A 17,595-nucleotide genomic window follows, 5' to 3' on the forward strand; every position below is an offset into this window, starting at 1 on the left:
AGCCCCACTCACAGGCCCCGTGGCTACAGCTCTGTCAGAGTAATTATGCCGCCAAGCTGAAATTGGACTACTAACTGAGATATTAAACGGGGGGGGGGAAATCCTCGCGCTGGCAGCCGACCCAATTATTCCAAATAAGCAAACAGATTAGTGAGTAATTTTCCAGTTAAATTTGGTGATTGGTGCCAGAATTGTATGTTAAATATTCAGAAGTAAATAGATTAAAGATGAAATGTGGCCCCCTCCCTTTTTCCAGGCTTAATTTACTGTGTATATTAAAACTTTTTCATGAGGAGAAAAAAAGTGAAAAATGATAATTAAAAAATCCAAATAAACCCCTCTGGGCCTCCTGGTATAGCAAGGCAGGGGCCAGGCCCCCTAGCCTCCTTGACTTACTAGCCCTCCTGGGCAGGGCCAGCCAACCCCCCTGGACCCAAACTCCAGCCCTCCCCAGGGCAGAGGCATGGAGGATGTAGGATCCAGGCATCTGGGTGGGCTGGGGACCTCCCGGCCCTTGTGCGCTGGGCTTGTATTCTTTACAAAGAGAAATCCCAAATCTATTAGTCCTAAAGTCAGACAGAGCTGAGAAAATCCAGGCAGGGGTTGGTGGAGAGATAGTTCTTGAGTGGGTACTCGAGGCCCCTGGGGGTGCTGGGCTCCTCCTAGCACAGAGTACTGTCTGGTTCTCAGTGTCCAAGTGCCCAGGGCTAGGACCCAGGCCACCGGCAGCAGCATGCTGTCCTGTCCTGACCGTAGCTGCTGGGCTGCTGTCCTGGGGCAGGGGTGCTGAGCAGTGGCTGTCCCCAGCACACTCACCTGGCTGGGCCTTGCCACTGCTTGCCCTCATGCATTCCTTCCCACCTCCCACTTGGGTTCTCTGCAGCAGTTCAGCTGAAGCTGTGCCTCTGACAGGGAGAGGCTGGTGAGTCACCTCCCCATAAGCAAGTGTACAAACGGAGGCCTGGAGAGGCCACTGGATTGTCCCAATTCAGGGACACAAATGGTCTGCTGCTCAGCCTGTGCTCTCTCTCTGCCGCCCCCTAGAGGACCTGGGCGTCTGGCACAGGCTCACCCCGGGCAGGTGCGCAGAGTCGCACAGGAACAGGTGCAGGACAGGGAGGGAAGACTTGTGCCAGGCCAGGAGTAAGCAGAGAGGATGGGGAGGAGGCGGGGGCACACAGAGGCCCAGCCTAGGAAGAAGCAGCCATGGGAAAGGAGTCTGCAGGTGGTGAGGAGCAGGTAAGGCCGATAGGCTCTGGGAAGTGAGGACAGAGCCTTGGGGCCAGGGCCTCCTGTTGGTTCCTGCCCCTCAGCATCCCAGTTCCAGGCCTGGCACCAACCTTGGGCACAGCCTCCTCCAGGGTAGCTCCTCATCCTCCCTTTGTCTCAGGGATCCACTTCTTGTAGCTTCCAAATCACAAAGCACTGAGAATGTGGACGGAGGGGGAGTTGAGAAATATGAGGAACGGCATCACCTTCTTCAGAGACCTCTCCCCTTCCCTGCCTGTCAAAGCAATCTCTATGGCCCCAGACATGCTGAAAGGACTCCCTGTCCTCTTGGGGTTGCAGAGAGCTCCCTTTTTCTCCTTTACCTCTGAGTGGCCTGCCTGAGGGATGGGGGAAGGTTCCAATCACCCCTCCCCAGCATGGACATGCTGCACCCGTAATCCTAGGAAAGCCTGGCCCGGTCCACCAGGACGGCACCTCACGTAAACCCAGGACAGGCAGGCAGGCAGGCCTCTGGGCCCTCAGATGAGTCACAGGAAGATGGTGTGGGCAGACAGAAGGGCATGTTTGTCTTGTCCTTGGGAACTGTCCAGCTCAGGCTTCTCTGATTCACTAGGATACTGGTTCTCAAACAGAGCATATGAGAACCCCCTGAGACTCTTTCACAAAATATATACAGCCCCTACCCTCTCACACACACAAGTAGAATCCCTTATGGATATTAGCCAGCTTACGCAGTACAGTGAGGATTGCCACTCCTAGACTAATGATTTGCAGGTTTTAAAAAGTGGCCAAGCCCTTTTTCGAAACAAATCTTTTGTATAAGCCCATTATGCAAGGCAGATAACAACTTGGGGTAAATGTCTTTATTTGCCACTCCCCTTCCTCTCTCCCACATTCTGAGTCGTCTCAGGGGCAAGGGGAACCCCTAGAATTCTTCCAGATAGCAGCTGCTCAGCACTAGGAGGCCAAGCCTCTAGTTTGTGGTCCCTGGATTTGTTTCTCCCAAGGAGCCTCCTTTATCAGTGGCTCCAGCAAGATGAATGTGCTGTCATGTTCTGGGTTGGCAAGGGGTTGGAGGCAGAGGCAAGTCCATCCAAGTGCTGCTGAGGATAGCTGCTAAGACCAGGTGGGCTGGTCCAGCTGGTGGTCAGCTGTGGCCCCATGCTCTTTCTCAGAAAGTTTACAACCAACTTCTCCAAGAGTTCCCCAAAAGAGTGGTTAGTTAGGATTAGAGAGTGAATGGGCCTTAGCCTGAGGGCCCTACCCTTATGGTCACCCTTTCTGCAGGTAGAAGCCTTCCCTGGCTTCTTTTCCCGTGGGACCATAGCAACAAAGTCCTTCTCAGGCCTTTGGGAAGATGGGAAGGGGAAGAGAGGCCTGAGTCCTTGTCTTCACATTTTGGGCTCTGACCAGGGTCCAGGGAACCCGAGGTATGCAGACAGCTCAGGCTTTATTTTTTTCTCTAGGAAAAAATCCCCAAACAAAACAATATTACAAAAAACATTTACCGAGCACCTACTGTGTGTGGCCAGCACAGGGGACAGGGCACTGTCACTTACTCACTGGCCCTCCCATTGGTGGACGCCCCCAGGTAATCTTTCTGACAGAGAAAAAGTTCCCACTTTGTTACACAAGTGCCTGGCCCAGCTGAGTCCTGGCCTGTCCCCACCTGTCGTGGTGAACAGAGCCTCACAGAAACAGGCCCTCCATTTCTGCCTGCTCACTGATCTGCTCTGGATTCACTATGAACACAATTTGGCATGAAAAACTGCAGATTATCCCTTCACTAACTTCCAGTAGTTGTTGTTGCTGTTTTTAAACTGCTTCCTATTTAAGCCTTTCCAAAAGGACCAAACTTTGTTTCCCATGAGGATTAAAACGTTAAATAACAACCAAATGCATCAGAACACAGCTGGTGAACAGTGTTAGCCAAGCCAGCTACTGGACCAGGTGCAGTGACTCTGGAGCCGATTGGATTTCTTTGCACTGAAGCCCCAGCCCTTTACTATACAATTAAGGTGGGGGCCGATGCCCCGTGCGTGGGTGGGGAAAGCCTGCACCATCACAGGGCAGGCCCTCTGTGCTGAGCTCCTTGCTAGACCTCTAGGGGACAATTCCCCTACAATGGGAAATTCTTGCCACAGAGAATCCACTCTGTTGGAATACACAGAAGGACACACAAACGCACATGCACTTTATGCATGCCCATGTATATGCATAAACAGTTGCATACAGAGACACCCACAAAAGCAAACACACACACACACATGCACACACACACACACACACACACACTCACTCCCCTAGGCCTTTCCCAACACTTGGCCCATGGGAAGTGGGCAGTGGTGTGCTATTAAATCAGTTCTCTGAGTGGGGAAAAGGTCCTGGTTTACAGTGTTTGCCAATTTCCTTGATATAAATACTCCCACACTGGCAGATTTTAAACAAGTAATACTTTAATAACTGACTCGAAAAATTCCTGGATATTTTCCAATTGTCTCTTACTGACTCCAACAAACTGGTCCCAGGCCCGGTTGCTGTAGGAGGAACCTGGTTGAGGTGGTCTGAGCAGATGGGAAAGCAAGGCTGGTGTTGGCCTGGATAAGGCCAAGCTGGGTTGTCAGGGAGGAGGGTCGTCGAGCTTGTTGAGCACCAGGTGGTATAAGGATTCCACAAGACCCTGGAGGCTTCAAGGGGCCTGCTTCGACGCGGAAGGGAGGAGCTACAGGTAGGTGGATGGTGTTGCTGGGCTGATGAATGACATTATCACAGTCACCCCAGGAGGCGGTGGGCTCCCTGTCACTGGAGGTTGGAAGTGGGGCCAAGGACCTCTCAGCTGGGACCCCAGAGAAGAGTTCACACCTGCCCTCTCATCCCCTCTCCCAGGAGTCTGCACACAGGCCTTTTGCCCCTGAATCACACCACAGATAATGAGGGGCTTGGCTTGCTCTCGATCCACCTTCTGGAATTAGGAAACCCAGTTCCCACTGGTGAAGCCAGGCTGCCTGGAGTGTCCTCATGTGACACCAGGGACCACTTGCTACTCACAATGGGCTTGGCTGAGAGCCAGGCCCCTTCCTCTGTGTTCTGGCTTCTGCTCATGCCCTTAGTCGGCCTGGTGGGAGGGGAGTGGGCACCCTCTGGCTGCAGCAGCCTGGCTCTGTCTATCCTATTTCCTTGCCGGGCCAGTGTTCCCCAAAAGTGACCTTTCTAGCATGATCCCAGGTCCCTGAACTTCCAGTGCCTCAGAAGGCAAGTTCTCAGCTGAGAGGCTCACAGCTACCTAGATGTATGTGATGATGAGAACAGGAGTGTGGGCTTGTGTGAAAGAAAAATTATTTTTAAAAATAGAAAAATAAGCCAGGCACAGTGGCCCATGCCTGTAATCCCAGCACTCTGGGAGGCTGAGGCAGGAGAATTACTTGAGCCCAAGAGTTTGAGACCAGCTTAAGCAACAAAGTGAGACCCCTGTCTCTACAAAAAGAAAGCCAAAATCAGCTGGGTATGGTGGTGTGCTCCTGCAGTCCTAGCTTCCTCAGGGGGCTGAGGTAGGAAAATGGCTTGAGCCCAGGAGTTTGAGACTGTGGTGAACCAAGGTCATGCCAATTCACTTTAGCCTGAGTGAGATTCTGTCTCAGAAAAAGAAAAATGACAACTGTCATCTTATTGAGCACTTATTTTAGCAAACAAGGCAGACTAGTACAATGGTTATAAACACAGATCTTGAAGCCAGGCTACCTGGGGTCATAAGCCTGCTTCTTCCATTTACCAGTTGTGTGATTTGGGGCAAGTTCTTCTTGTCCGGCAGCCTCAACTTCTCCATCTGTAAAATGGACATAAGAATAGGATCTGTGGTATAGTGATGGGAACTAAACACACTGATATATGAGGAAAGCACTGAGAATAGTACCTAGCACAAAGTAAGCGCAATAAAGTGTTAGCTCCTTTTATTACTATCATTATCCAATAGCTCTGTGCTACAAATCTGGAGATTTATTTGATTCAGTCCTTGTAACCGTACCATGAAGTCGATGCTATTAACTGTCCCCCTTTTATAGACGAGGAGTCGGAAGTTCAAAGGTTAAATAACTTGCCCAATGTCCCACAGGGGTGAGTGGCAGAGCCAAACCTCCAACTCTTAATTCCTGGAGTCACCTCAGTGGAGGTCCTAACAGCAGCCTAAGCCACAGGTAGGACACAATAGTCATTTTCAATGGGCAAATCCACAAAAATGGGGCCCACGGAGATCTGTCCACCCCTGAAACTGGCAATAAAGAGCAATGATAGAGCTCGCCCTTCTCCATCATGGCCACAGCAAAGGAGAAGCCAGAACAAAGCGGGGGTGGGGGGGTGGGGGGGACAGCCACGAAAGGGCTTGCCTTGTGTTGTGCCCCATGTGCCTCATCTGTCATCCTGCACAAATAAAAAGGCCCTTTGCTATCTGGTACCCAGGCCTGGGGATATTTGGGATGGGAACCTGTCTCTGCCTGCAGGGACCCCTGTGGTTAAGACCGGAACATCTTTGGTTGTCTCTGATCTTCTTTCAAGATGTTTTTTCCTTTAGCCATTGGTCAAAAGTCAATTGTAGACCCCATCCTAGATAGGACCTCCATCTATGTGATGTTGCCAATTGGGTGGTGGCATTTGTCACAACCATCCATACAAGTGATCTTCAAACTGTCTTACTTATTGTGCATGTGATTGCTAAAGTCTTCGGGGCACGTGCACCCCACTTTAGAGAACACTGATCCAGTTAGGAACTGCTACATAATTTTCTGAGCCTGGTGCAAAATGAAAATGTGGCCCCAGGCCCAGATTTGGGAAGTCAAGCTCCCCTTTCAAGAGGCCCATCACCCCAACCCACAGCTGCTGGGTGACCCCCCAGGGATTACCATGACCTCCATGTCAGGGCTTGCTTAGTACCTGATTCCAGGACAGGGAAGAGGCCCCCATGGAGCTGACTGTGGAACATGCCTTGGTCTCTCAGACCAGGGTGGATGGCTGCCACCTTGCCCCACCCTAGAAGCTGTGGGCACACACCTGGTCTTCCCTGTGTCTTTTTTTAAGGAAAAAAAGAAAAAAAAAGAATGAAGGAGAGGAAGAAAGAGGAAGAGGGAGAGAGAACAGGAGTGTTGCTTATTTGCCCAGGCTAGAATGCAGTCTAAAAATGGATATTGAAAACCTCTTTTATGCCAATAATTGTGCTTAATAATGGAGATAGGAAAAAATGAGGGAAGAAAATAACAAACAAGCAGCCAACCAATATTTCATTTAAACCTGTGATGTGGTTTACAGGAATGTGGTTTAAACCTGTGATGTGGTTTAGGTGTGATGTGGTACTGATAAAAGTGTATACTTTATGTATTTGAGGTGGAGAGTTCTATAAATGTTTATTAAGTTTACTTGTTCCGGATCTGAGTTCAAGTCCTGGATATCCTTGCTAATTTTCTGTGTCATTGATCTGTCTAATATTGATGTTGAAGTCTCCCACTATTATTGTGTGGGAGTCTAAGTCTCTTTATAAGTCTTATGTATCTGGGTGTTCCTGTATTGGGTGCATATATATTTAGCATTGTTAGCTCTTCTTGTTACATTGATCCTTTTACCATTATGTAATGTCCTTCTTTGCCTCTTTTGATCTTTGTTGCTTTAAAGTCTATTTTATCAGAGGTGAGAATTGCAACTCCTGCTTTTTATTTATTTATTTTTGCTCTCCATTTGGTTGGTAAATCTTTCTCCATCCCTTTGTTTTGAGTCTTTGTGTATCCTTGCATGTGAGATGGGTCTGGATGCAGCATACCAATGGGTTTTGGCTGTGTCTTTCGATTGAGGGATTTAGTCGATTTAAATTTAGGATTAATAATAATATATGTAAGTTTAATACTGCCATTTGATGTTAGCTGTCTGTTTTGCTCATTAGTTGATGTAAATTCTTCATTATGTTGATGCTATTTACTTTTTGGTATTTTTTAGAAAGGCTGATACTGGTTGTTCCTTTCTATGTGTAGTGCTTCTTTCAGAAGCTCTTGTAAAGCAGGCCTGGTGGTGATGAAATCTCTGAGTACTTGCTTGTTCACAAAAGATTTTATTTTTCCTTCACTTGTGAAGCTTAGTTTGGCTGGATATGAAATTCTGGGTTGAAAGTTCTTTTCTTTAAGGATGTTGAATATTGACCCCCACTCTCTTCTGGCTTGTAGGGTTTCTGCTAAGAGAGCTGCTGTGAGTCTGATAGGCTTCCCTTTGTGGGTAACCCGACCTTTCTCTCTGGCTGCCCTTAGTATTTTCTCCTTCATTTCAACCCTGGTGAATCTGACGATTATGTGCCTTGAGGTTGGTCTTCTCAAGGAATATCTTTGTGGTGTTCTCTGTATTACCTGGAGTTGAATATTGTCCTGCCTTGATAGGTTGGGAAAGTTTTCCTGAATAATATCCTGAAGAGTATTTTCCAGCTTGGATTCATTCTCTTCGTCACATTCAGGTACACCTATCAAATGTAGATTAGGTCTTTTCACATAATCCCATATTTCTTGGAGACTTTGCTCATTCCTTTTTATCCTTTTTTCTCTAATCTTGTCTTCTCATTTCATTTCATTAAGTTGGTCTTCGACCTCTGATATCCTTTCTTCTGCTTGATCAATTCGGCTGTTAAAACTTGTGCATACTTCGTGAAGTTCTCATGTTGTGTTTTTCAGCTCCATTAATTCACTTATATTCCTCCCTAAATTGTCTATTCTCGTTAGCATTTCGTCAAACCTTTTTTCAAAGTTCTTAGTTTCTTTGGATTGGGTTAGAACAAGTTCTTTTAACTCACAGAAGTTTCTTATCCTCGACCTTCTGAGGCCTACTTCGGTTACTGGAACACGCTCGTTCTCCATCAGGCCTTGTTCTGTTGCTGATGAGGAACTGTGATCCCCTATAGAGGGAGGGGCGTTCTGATTTTGGGTATTCTCAGCCTTTTTAGGTTGGTTTCTTCCCCTTCGTTATAAATGTACCCATCTGTCGTCTTTGTAATTACCGACTTTCTGATTGGGTTTCTGAGTGGACATCCAACTTGTTGATTCCCAGCGCCGGAATCTGAGCAAACCACTGCGCCGGCCAAAACAGCAGTGTTAAGATTGATGGTGCTTTTCTGTGTGGGAATCTCCAGTCTGTCTTCTTTCTTGAGTCCACCCTTCAATCAGCTGAATAGGCGACTCTGCCTTCCCGGTGCTCTAAACATCGGCCAAAATGGGAGCCAGTTCCCACCAAGAACCGCCGTGCCGGCCACAAGAGTCGCACTGGCGACCCATGGGGCTCCTCCTCTGGGAATCTCCTGGTCCGTGAGCAACAAAACTTCGTCTGAGAGTGTGGCATCCTCTCGTTCTCTGCACTTTCACTGGGAGCTACAATCCCGAGCTGCTAGTGATCAGCCATCTTGGATCTCTCCCCGCTGTGTCTTTGCACAGAACGCTGCTGGGGTGGAAGGAAACCGTGGAATGGGAGTCATTCAGTCTTTCCCTGCCACTCTGACTGACCCGCCTGGTGTGGAGGGTGGTGGCGGGCACAGCCCTAGGACAAGGAGGCTGAGGGTGCTGGGGCACTAGACAGGAGGAATTAGGCCACTGAGAAGTCCTCCCTTCCAGGGAGGTGGTGGGAAGCAGGACTGTGCTCCAAGCCCAGGCACAGCTTCCATGTCCCATTAGGCTTCACCACAAAACACACATTCAAAGATAAAATAAGAATTTCAAGATGGCAGGCACAGGGCATGAAACTCTGAGCATGGGCCCCTTCTAGGAATGGGCCACCGCATCCAGGCCACAGCTCTCTGTTCAACAACCAGGTCCCATAGATGTGCACCCAAATGCCTCCCCTTTTCCAGGCCCCTGCATTGTCGTGCCCCTGACTAGCTAGAAGAGTCCCCCTCACTTACAGAATGAAGCCCTCACTCACTGCCCTCTGCGATGAGAGCTGACTTTCTCCCCAGTCTCAGCTGCCCCTCCCACCTCACTCCTGCACGCAGCCATGCATAGAGACCTCATTGCCCTGTGCTGCTCCTTTCTGCCTCTCCTCCTTTGCCTGTGCTGTCATCTGATGCATGTCCTTCCCCACCGGCACCTGGGATGCTCTTTTGCAACCCCAAGAGTTTATGTACTTTGCCACTAGCCTGGTGGAGTCTTTCCTGACCTCCAGGAAGAGGTAAAGATGGTTCCTTTTCTTTTGTCTCATTGTATGTTATGCACAAACCTGTTATAACACCTACTACATTTGTCCACCTATTTATTCAACATAGATTTATGGAGCATTTATTATATTCATTGTCAGCCTGGCTGACACTCTCTGACTCTTTCTTGAGGAATAACCAGCTCCAGTGGTCACTGTCTGAGTTCTAGTCATCTTCATATCTTCAGAGCCTGAAGGCAAGTCATAAATATTTATCAAATTAAAGAATGAATTAATGAATATCTACTAGGGCCACTGCCCAGTCCCATATCTACTAGTATTTAGAGCCAACACTTTGAACCAGCATCTAGTCGCAAAGCCTTGGAGGCATGAAATAGTGGCCTATTGGGGTAGGGTGAGTATTGAGGAGTAGGCTGATTGGGACAAGTCTGCAGAGGTTGGGGAGGCAATAGAAGAAAAGATGGGCAGGAGGCAGAGCAGTCATGGTCTGGAAGCCCAGGTAAGGATTCTGCACCTGAGTCTGTAGGCAACAGAAGCCACTGAAGGTTTCGTTGAAGGACCTTTGACTCCTGCATAGGCTGGGTTAAGGCAGCAGTCCCCAGCCTTTTTGGCACCAGGGACTAGTTTCCTGGAAGACCATTTTTCCGCAGATGGGGTAGGGGGTGGGGTGAGGGATGGCTTTGGGATGAAACTGCTCCATCTCAGATCATCAGGCATTAGATTCTCATAAGGAGCACTGAACCTAGATCCCTCACTTGCCTATTTCACAATAGGGTTCACGTTCCTATGAGAATCTAAGCTGCTGCTGATCTGACAGGAGATGGAGCCCAGGCGGTCATGCTTGCTTGCCCGCCACTCACCTCCTGCAGCCCAGTTCCTAACAGGCCGTGGAGCAGACCAGTCCACAGCCTAAGGGTTGGGGACCTTTGGATTAGGGGGTGGGGAGATAGTTCATTCATGCAGATGCTGATACAGGTGGAAGGGTAGTTTGGGCTCAGTAAGGTTCACTGCCAGAGCATGAGAGCAGCAGGGTGGGAAGCTGGAGAGACTGTTCTAGGCCTGGAGGGTCAGTTCTTTACTAGCTGCCCCCATCCCATCCCCACTGACTGAGAATGTGTCCTTCCAAAGCCACCAACCACCAAAGGTAATCTCTTTCCATATCACTTCCCAAATTCTTTGGCCTTGATAAATTATTATAAAACATAATAACACTTAGGAACCAGAGATAATGGGATGTTGAGTCATAGCTTTGAGGAGTATTTATCTAGTTTCTGATTATAATACTGGATTCATTCTCCGATTTCAGAAAAAAATGCATGCACATGAACACTATACAAAATACACACCCTGTGCCACATCCACAAGGAAGCACACACAAGCAGTCACAAAAGGACATGCCACACACACACAGCACCCAGCTGTGTATACATGTACACACAGGGGCTGGAGAAGGGACAGGGCAGCTGTCATCACAGTCACCGCTCAGAGTGACTGTTTCCACCCACTCCTGCTGGGGTCCCACCCACCCCAACTCCCTCAACCACACTCACCTGTTCCCTTGCAGATGTCATGCACCCTGATCTCACCCCCTCGATACCTGGACCCTCTAATCTCACCCCACCCTGCCTTTGTCTGACCCCAACCTCGCCTCCCCACTCCCAGTGACCCCACCCTGACTTCACACATCTCAACTCCCGCCTTGACCTCATCCAACTCTGATTTTGTCCCCACTTTGATCATGGCGTCGACTGCACTTCAGGCGATCATGAAAGAGGTGGGCCAGGCCCCCGTCTGTGTTCTTTCCAGTTCTAGACATGATCGCATTTTCTTCAGCTGCCTTCAATTATTTTGGAAAGAAAATGGGGTATAAATTAAAATCAATGGGTAAGTATATATACTAAGGTCTCCTCAATCATTACCAAAACGCACTTTTTTTGTCTTCCTTTTCCCCGGCTCCCTCCCACACATTATGAGCCCCCTCCCTTCCTGTCCAGTCTCTGCGGGCTACAAGGCTGCCCTGGCTTCTGAGTCCTTTCCCGCTTGTCTTCCCTGACCCCACGAACCACAGTTGCCTCCTCTCCTCCCTGCCTCACTGGCTGATCCTTCTCACTCCCCTCTTCCACCATCGGTTGATGTTCCTTGGGGTTCTGACACAGGCCCCTTCCTTGCATCAGACACGGCCCTCACAATCTAGCCCATCCTATGGCTCCTCGCACGGTTCAACTGTGCAAGGAAGCCCCTGCATCTCTTTCCCTAGCCCTGAGCTATCTCTTGGGCTCGACACCCTCGTAGCAACAGATTCCAGACATCTTCACCTGGAAGACCCACGTTCAAAATGCAACCCGCTGTCCCTGCCCCAAACTGCCCTTCCTCCTATATTCAGCATCCTGCCAAATGGCAGTCCCATCACATAGTTGTCTGGAAATTCTCCACAAGCCTGGCATCCTGCTAGGACCTCCGCCTCTCTTTCTCTTCACTCAAACTCATCAATCATGAGGGCCTGTTCATTTCACCTCTTAAAGAGCCTGTTTGAGCTGGTTCCCCTCTTCCACTACCTTCGGCACCCTGGCCCAGCCACACTCGGCTCGTCCAGAAGACTGGGCTGGAAGCATTTGCTGTCTGGTGTTTCTGTCTCTCCTCCACATTTCCCCAACCCAGAGCAACCTTTGTAAGACAGAAAACAAACTATGTTTTTGAACCACGTGGAACCTTCGATGTCTTCCCATTGCCTGCAGAAGAAAGTGAAGGATCCTTACCAGGCCATTCCAGGCTCCTCACAGAGCAGCTCCTGCCCACTATTTCTTCTTCCTGTGCCTTCCACCACCTCTGTAGCTCTGCCCCAGTCACCCTACTCCCCAATTCTCACCACACTCCCCACAGGACACTGCTCCATGCCTTCAAGGATTTATGGCCAGATGCTGGGTCCAAACTGTTGGCTTTAAATACCAGTGTAGACTGGTCAGTAGTGAGGAAAGAGCCTCCATCCATTCATTCACTCCACCATCATTTTATGAACCTGTTTTGTTCCAAGCACTGTGCTAGGAACTGGGGACACAGTGGTGAGAATCCAAGGGTTCTGCCCAAGGAGCTCACATTCCACTGGGGGAGACAGACAGGAGGACAGACAAGGACAGAATAAAGTTAGGGGGGGAGGTGCTCCTGAAGACAATAACTCAGAATGTGAGGAATATTTTAGAGTTGCTTTAGACATGGGGTGTCAAATGCGATGGAGTGGGAGGAGTGGATTTGGGAAGGCCAGTCTACAGCTACTGCAATGACCCAGGAGAGAAATTATGGTGCCTGGGCGGGAGAGGAGGCCGTGGGAACAGAAGGATCTTCAGCAAGTGGAACGGGCAGGACCAGATGACTGCTTCACTGTTGGGGAGAGAGAGGAGTCTAGGACCATCCCAGGGTTACTGCCTCAGGCAATTGAGGTGATGGTGGTCCCACTCATGAAGGGAAAGCCAAGGGGGTGGGAACAGAGGTGGGCCTCAGCTCTGCCCTATGTCCTTGGTTTCTGTTGCTATTGTTTTAGCTAACAGTCATGGGCACATACTAGAGCCAAGCCAGGGCTAAGTGCTTTGCCTGCTTTATCTTATGGAATCCTCGCAATACAACAAATATCTCCATTTTACAGATGGGACTACTGAGGCTCTAGAAAGTTAACTCACCTGCCTAGATTAACATAGCTGGGCAATGAAAGAGCTAGGATGCTGGCCCAGGCCCGGCTGACTCTGAAGGTCCCTCTCGTACCAGTTGCATTCTATCACCTCCCCTGATGGTAGCCCCCGCCTGCGGATGTGAGGTTTTGTGGGGCTGCACTGGCCTTGCATCCAGGGCTACTCATGGGAGTTTCCACCTTTATTCACTGCTCCCAGCTCCTAGGTGGAGCTTGCTCTTCTCCCACATGGCTCTGGATTCATGCAGGGACAGGTTCAAATGCTGGGGGCTCAGCTGGATGCCTGGTGGCAGCTGGTGATGAAGGGCAGGAATCCAGAGTTGGGGCAGTGATCTTCTGTTTACATGTCTCAGAGCCAAGAGCTGTGCCCACTCAGGACTCTCCTCTCCCACTGTCACCTCCCTTCCACTCTCTGAGCAGGGCCAATGGCACGGAGGGGAAGGCGCTTTGCAGAATTTGCCAAGGCTGGGTTGGGAGAGCTGGCCCTTGCAGAGGGGACACACATGGCAGGCAGGGGGCGCCACAGACCCTGCGGGCCCTCCGGGGCGAATGGACCGCGCCTGTGAGGCTGCACCTGATGCGCTCCCCTGAGCAGCAGGCACTGGAAAATCAATACCGATTTCCACTTTCAGTGCCCAGCAACACCCTTTCATTACATCTCACGCTTCCTTGGCATTGTTGGGACTGAGATAGTTCTCCGGCCACCACCCAGCCCTAATCTCTGTGCTGGCTGATATGCCCATTTAACACATGGCCCTCCAACCTGTGGTCTGTTTCTCACTGCCTTGGAACTTGGGGCCATCCCCATGCCTGTCATGTCACCCGTAGACACGCCCATCCCTGCCTCTCCTTACACACATGCTTGACCCTCTGGGAATGAGTTTTTCAAGTCACCCACATTTTCCAGATAGTGTAACGTGTGGCCATTGAAGCATCAACAGTTTATCATTTAACGCTTTCGCTGAAAATCATCCCCAAATGTTTTCAGATCTCCCTTGACATTTTTAAAAAATTATACCTTTATTTCTTTTTATTAAAATAATAAATATGCAGTATACAAAGTTTGGCAACTGTAGGCCATTATGAGGAGAATCCATTTCATTCAGGTGTTATTAATGAAGAAGGAAAGGCACACAGGTGTGCATGCACCTGGGGTCTGTAAGGATTTGCATGTGTCCACGAAGAGGGGGTTATGTTTATTACAGCTCGAACTCCACCTCCTCAGACAAGGAAGGAGACCCCATGTCTCCAGTCAGTTTCTGTTCTGTACCCCATATGATTTTCCTCATAGCAGTTATCTCTCTCCAAAATTCTCTGACTTCTGTGTCGTCTGTCTCCCAGAGCTGCGACATTGCACAGCTTCGGGGATGCTGCTCGCATTACATTCTTCATGCACGGTGCACTGCTCTCTCAGAGTTGTGCAGTGTGCACCTTGTGTGACCATACACAGCAGCCCTGCTACCGTCTTTCATTAAAGTGTAAACTCCATGAGAACAGGGAACTGTGATCCACAGTGAAATCGCCTTTGCAAAATTGTGACTGAGGCAGCAAAAGAGATGTGACTGAACCGACTCCATCTTGGTTCTAACCTTTTAGCTGTCCTTCTTCCTTCCTGGGCGTAGGCTGAACTAACTTTGGGAGGAACTTAGTTTATAGTTTAAAACAAAGATGATAACAGCTCTTTCCCAAAATAAACCTCCTTCTTGCCTGGGACTAGACTGCCTTTGTAGGACTAACAAATTCGTCAAAAGTTTAGAAATTATGGTTTAGGAGTCATGCAGCTGGAGGCTACAAGATTCTGGCTCTCCCTACACTGCTTCTAAGATCAGTGCTTGAGATATTTTGCAGACCTGCACTTGTTGGATCAGCTGGCACCACCCAGGTCGATTAACTTGTGGCCCCTGCCCAAAAACTGACTGCGCAGGACAGCTTCAACTTCCCATGATTTCATCTCCTATCTACCCAATCAGCACTCCTGGCTCATTAGCTTCCCCCCACCCACCAAGTTGTCCTTAAAAACTCTGATCCCCAAATGCTGCGGATACTGATTTGAGTAATAATAAAACTCCGGTCTCCCGCACAGCCAGCTCTTCATGAATTACTCTGTCTCTATTGCAACTCCCCTGTCTGGATAAATCGGCTCTGTCTAGGTAGTGGGCAGGGTGAACCCATTGGGTGGTTACAACAGTGCCCAGAACAGTGTCGTATATAGTAGTGCCTATATACACCTAGAATATAGTAGGTGCCTAGCTGACAAAGTGAATGAATGAACACACTTCTGCCTAAGGATATAGTTTCTTACAGCCTCTGTCTAGTCCCTCTCCGAGCTCCAACTCAACTGAGAATCAGGCAGGAGGCAAAAGGCTCTGAATAAAATGCACGTCCCAAATCTTACTTCGAGGACAGTTCCCATGCTCTCAGACAGAGCCTACTTCATCTTCTTTCACAAAACATTTGTAAGGTTTGGTTTTCTAGTCTTCATGCTCCCAAGTTGATTTCCTGATCTCCAAGCTCCCCAAAGATGAGGAATAGCATGAGGAAGTGAGGGTGCTGGGGACAGACACCCCAACTATAGCCAGACATTAAGAGAAGGGAGAGAGACACAGCACACATCCAACCACAGAGCTCAGAAAACGTGGTGCTGGGGCATTCTGCAGCCACAAGAGCCTCAAAATACATCAATATATTATACCTCCAAACACAACGGTGACCTTGGCCATCACAAGAAGATTAAATCCTGTCTAGAGTGCTCCCTTTAGGAAGCATGGGTGGCATACGGTATTCATTTTTTATTCAGTTCTTCCAAGTGGCTCCTCACTCTAGCCATTCTGTACACTCTGGCCTATGGGCCTGTGTGAACCTATTTTGCAGATGAGGGGAACACAGCCATGTTGTCTCCAGTGATTTAGCTGATCTCGAAATAGAGCCGTGGTCCTGCTCTCCCCTGTCCCCTGCATCCTCCACACCAGCTTTTCAGCTGTTTTTCACCTACCCTGGCTCTCCAGGGGGTGGATTCTGGATTCTAGAGCAGATCAGCCTTTGAAACAATGATTAATTGACACCAGCAGTTTAAGGATGCTTATTTGCACACAGTTATGAAGTGTCACAATATGTCTCAAATGCAAGCGGCTTCTATTAGAAGCAGAACGGCAGAGCGGGAAGCAACAGCAATATTTCCTTAAAAGTTCATCATAGGCAATGGGGTAGTGTGCGAAGCTAAACAAATCCGGGCAATAATGGAAATGTAGCATGAAATTACTTCTGTAAACAACAACCATTCATTATTTGAACATTTTTCATAAGCGAGCAGGCAGGGAGAGGGGCAGGGGTGGCGGGTGTGGGAGAGAGGGGGCTGCGGCAGACGGGGGTCCGTGTACCCACTGGAGGTTCCGGGCAGAGCTTTCCTGGGGCTCCCCGTGCCCATCTGTCTTCAGAAAAATGCCGAGGCCAGGCTCCGTTCTACCCAGCGCCCGCCGTCAGTTTCCTTTTCTTCATTAAGCAGGATTGGCTCAGGCAGAAGGAATGTATGATTTAAGGAGGAAAGAGAGACCCACTACTTAATGTTGATTTGGCGGAGTGTATAACCCCGGAGAGAAATGTAAATAGCAGCCTGCAATAACATGACAGCCCACTAATCATATTTACAAACGATATTAAATCTGTCCGCACGCAGGCCTGCCTGCGGATTGGCCCGGCCGTAATTGTCATTGTAACCAGTGCCGGCTCATGGGAGGATTTAACTGCAGTGATATAAGGTGAGTCGCGGGCTTATTATGACTTTATTATTACCCGGTTTATGTTTATTAAAACAATTTGTCATGCAGAGCTGGAATGGAGGGATGGGAGCATTAAATCGTGCCGTACTCAACCTGGAGGGATGACTCCGGGGATGAATGGCGGCAGGCCCCGAGCCTCTACCCGGTGGCTTCTGGAGCTGTGGACCTGTCAACACTGGCCACCCGCAGCCCTGGCCTGGCCGGGTAAGGCCACTCTAGCAAAACCTCAGAGCCAGGCGACACACAGCTGAGAGGCTATTCTGTGGCCCTAACTGCCTTTCAAATAGGAGTAGACTCAGTACAGCAATGGGAAGGATGAGGCCCCAAGTTATTGCCGGGTGTTTGCAGGGGTGGCCATGAGGGCCACACTTGGGGCTCCTCTAGCTGGCTGGGAAAGGAGCCAAGCCTCCAAGTCTCCACCGAGAGAGCCTGCAGAGCCTCAGCACAAAAGGTCTTGGAAGAAGTTTAATAAAAGCTGTTTTATTTTCTCTGGGGGTCCTTATTGGTTATTATCAAATTTATTTCATCCCCAATCTTTCTTCTTTGGCAAGGCAGAGAAAAGGGAGGGTGGTGGGGGGGTGCTGAGAGGAATAGGTCCATACGACTAGTAAATAATACTCCCTTTCCCCAATCCAATTACCCAAGGCAGAGAGGCTCCGGAAGGTTGGAGGGCCGAAGTAGCAGCTCCAGATGCAACTGGGGCCATAGCCTTGTGTGCAGACATCACAATCTCAGGCACCTGCTCTTGCT

This window comes from Cebus imitator, unplaced genomic scaffold (genome assembly GCF_001604975.1).
Source record: "Cebus imitator isolate Cc_AM_T3 unplaced genomic scaffold, Cebus_imitator-1.0 Scaffold265, whole genome shotgun sequence".
Lineage (NCBI taxonomy): Eukaryota > Metazoa > Chordata > Mammalia > Primates > Cebidae > Cebus > Cebus imitator.